The sequence below is a fragment of the Mesoplodon bidens genome, assembly GCF_964165515.1.
Source record: "Mesoplodon bidens genome assembly, chromosome: 4".
NCBI lineage: Eukaryota > Metazoa > Chordata > Mammalia > Artiodactyla > Ziphiidae > Mesoplodon > Mesoplodon bidens.
The window spans coordinates 135,783,355-135,787,001 of record NC_138160.1 but is presented as its reverse complement, the minus strand read 5'-3'; positions in this window follow the sequence as shown (position 1 = coordinate 135,787,001).

Genomic DNA, 3,647 nt, shown 5'->3' with positions numbered 1-3,647 from the left:
CACAACAGTGAGAGGCCCACGTACCGCAAAAAAAAAAAAAAAAAAAAAAAGTACTAACCATAAAAAAGATTGATAAATTTGGATATATTAATATTATATTAAGAATTTCTTTTCACCAAAAGTGAGTGAAAAGGCACTTCATAAAGTGGAAGCAGATATCTGCATACATATATCCGAACAAGGGCTTATAGCCAAGATGTTTAAAGAACTCCTGCAAACCAATAAGAAAAAGACAGACTACTCAGTAGAAAAATGGGGAATAGACGAGTAGACTTTTCAGAAAAGAGGATGTCCAGTGGCCAATAATCATATGAAGAAGTTTCAACCTTGTTAATCATTAGGGAAATGAAAATTGGAACCACAATTCGATACCACTACCAGATGGCTACAGTTTTTCAAAAGGGGAACTATCAAGTGTTATCAAGGATTTGAAGAAACCCAAACTCTCTTACAAAATTGGTGGGGGTGTCTGTTTAGCAATATCTGCTAGAGTGGATCATATACTCTGACCCAACATTCTATGGCCCAGCAATGTCTCTCCTAAGCATATACCCCAGATAAATGCAGACATATATTAACCAAAATAATGTTCACAACAGTATTGTTTATAATAGTCTCAGTCTAGGAACTATCCATATGTCTATAAATTGCAGAATAGATAAATAATTTGTGGGACATTCCAGTAATGGAATATTATACAGAATGAGCAATCTATAACTACATGAACAATATAGTAGAATCTGACAAATACAATGTTAAGCAAAAGAAGCCAGGGCACCCCAACGACCCCAACCCCGCCACCCAACTGCAAATCACACACTGTGTGATTCCATTTATATAAAGTATAAACAGAGGCAAAATTAATCTATACTGTTAGAAGTCAGGCTAACATTTACCCTTGGTGGGAAGGGGATTTGTAACTAGAAGGGGGCAAAAGGGGGCTTCTGGAGTTCTGGTCTCATATTCTCTTTCTTGATTTGCATACGAATTATATAGGTGTATCTAGGTTGTGAAAATAGTTGAATTGTATATTTATGATATGTGCACTTAACAGATGTATATGTATGTTGTACTTCAACAAAAAGTTGAAAAAATAAGTAATTCTGTAATGAACATCCTTGTAGCTATATCTTTCCAGACATTTCTGGGTTTTTTCCTTTTTTTTTTCTTTTTTTTTTTTTTTGCGGTACGCGGGCCTCTCACTGTTGTGGTCTCTCCCGTTGCGGAGCACAGGCTCCGGACACGCAGGCTCAGCGGCCATGGCTCACGGGCCCAGCCGCCCCCAGGCATGTGGGATCTTCCTGGACCGGGGCACGAACCCGTGTCCCCTGCATCGGCAGGTGGACTCTCAACCACTGCACCACCAGGGAAGCCCGTTTTTTCTTTTGACTAAATTCCTAGAATTGAATGGTTTGAACATTTTTACGTCTTTCAACGTATCTCGCCAACTTGTCAGGGACTGCTTTTTTTTTTTTTTTTTTTTTTTTTTGCGGTACTCGGGCCTCTCACTGTTGTGGCCTCTCTAGTTGCAGAGCACAGGCTCCGGATGCACAGGCTCAGCGGCCATGGCTCACGGGCCCAGCCACTCCGCGGCATGTGGGATCCTCCCGGACCGGGGCACGAACCCGTGTCCCCTGCATCGGCAGGCGGACTCTCAACCACTGCGCCACCAGGGAAGCCCAGGGACTGTTTTCATTTCCCTTTGTCTCCCAGTGCCTAGCACCATGTCCCTGCCTACTAGGTGTTTGTTGAATAGATGAACAGATGAACAGATGAAGACCTTCCTTCAGTCCTTGAATGAATCGAGCTCTTTGAAGCCTAAAAGCAGTTCCTGTTTGCTCTGCCCAGAAGTCTTTTCCCTCTGTTCTTCTTATTGCTGACTCTCAGCTTAAAATACACTCAACTGAGAGCCTTTCCCAACCATGCTGTCTAAGTAGTCCTCCTTTCTTATTCTCTTTCTTAGCTCCTTTTATTTACAAATCCCAATGTGTAATTATTATATTTTATTTATTTGTGTAGTTGCTTGCTTATTGCCATTCTCCCACTGGACTCTAAGTACCACGAAGATAGGAATGACATGTGTCTTGTCCACTATTGTAATCCCAGCACCTTGTACAGTGCCTAGGATGGAGAAGGCCTTTATGTTAGTGAGACATTTTCAGCCACAAAGGACAGACTCCTAACTCAGACAAGCTTAAGCAAAACAGAAAATTTTGGCTCAGTAATTGAGAAGTTCCGGGGGTAGGTTCACTTCAGACACGGTTGCATCCACAGGTTCAAATAATATTATTAACCCCCCCCACCTCACCCCTCTGTTTTTCTATCGTTTGCCACTGTTTGGCTTAATTTTCAGACAGATATTTTCCTGACGTGGTAGTAAAAGGACCACCCACAGCTCCAAATTTACTTTGCTCACCATCTCGGAAGAAAAGAAAGCAACTTTTTGGTAGGGTTGTCAAGAGTCTTGGGGAGGATGCTCATTGGTCCACCTTAGGATCACGTACCCATCAGTGAGCCAAACACAGTGGATCTGGGGATGGAGTTGTACATACCCAGGTCTCGGTTCCTTGACCATCTCTGAGAGTGTTAACGTTAAGTGTGGGGTGGCTGCAGGATCAGCCACATGATTTGCAGGTCCTTCTGCAAAATGAAATTGCAGTTTCCTTGGTCCAAAAATTATTAAGAACTTCAAGATAGCAACAGCAAGGTATTAAGCCAAGTATGGGGACCTTTTGAGACAGGGGTCCTGTGCAGACTGCCTGGGTCATACTTCTGTGAAGCCAGCCCTGGGTGTCTGAATTAATCAGAGAGGATTAACCAGCTATGCTCATGCCCCTCCTCAGAAGTGGGCCTTATGTCTCTACCATGTTTTACAGGAATAGCAAAATCAAATGCCAATAAAATAAATGAGTGATGTGGGCTAGGGGTGGTGGTGACCATGGGAGAATGTAGGTTGACTATTGCCCAACCTTCTAACTTTTCAAGAGAAGCCAGGATCAAGACTTCAAAAAAAAAAAAAAAAAGCAAACTCCTGGTTTTTTTTTTGTGGTTACAAAAAGTTTATTATCTTGTACACCCATACAAGTAATATGTACTCATTTATACCAAATTAACAACATGAACGTATTGGTGGGTGACATGTGATCACAAACAGGCACTGGGCAAAGTGCTTTATATACATTTTCTCGTGTATACTCACTGCACATATTGATGGATGAGGAAACCAAGGCACAAAGAGATTGAATAACTTACCTAAGTTTGTACAACTTGGAGCTGAGGTTTGAACTCAAGTCTGACACCAGAGCCTACGCTCTGAACTTCTACCCCATTTCAGCTGCCTGCATGCCAGCCAATCTGAACTCCTGCAGTTCCCTGATTGGTCCAGAGCCTGGCAGTTAGTGGGAACTCAGTAAAGGTTGGTTGCGTAAATTTTGTTTTAATGAAGAGTGATTCACACCACTATGTTTTTATAAGTACTGCTTTCTCTTCCTGAAACGTTCTTCACTCACAACTATTTTGTCTACCTGGAAAATATCTACTGATTCTTCAAGATTTATCTTAGTCATTACATAGCATCATGAAAAGACTTTATGGAACAGTCCGCTTCCCGCATCTAGTGGACAGTCTTAATCATTTCCTCCACATTT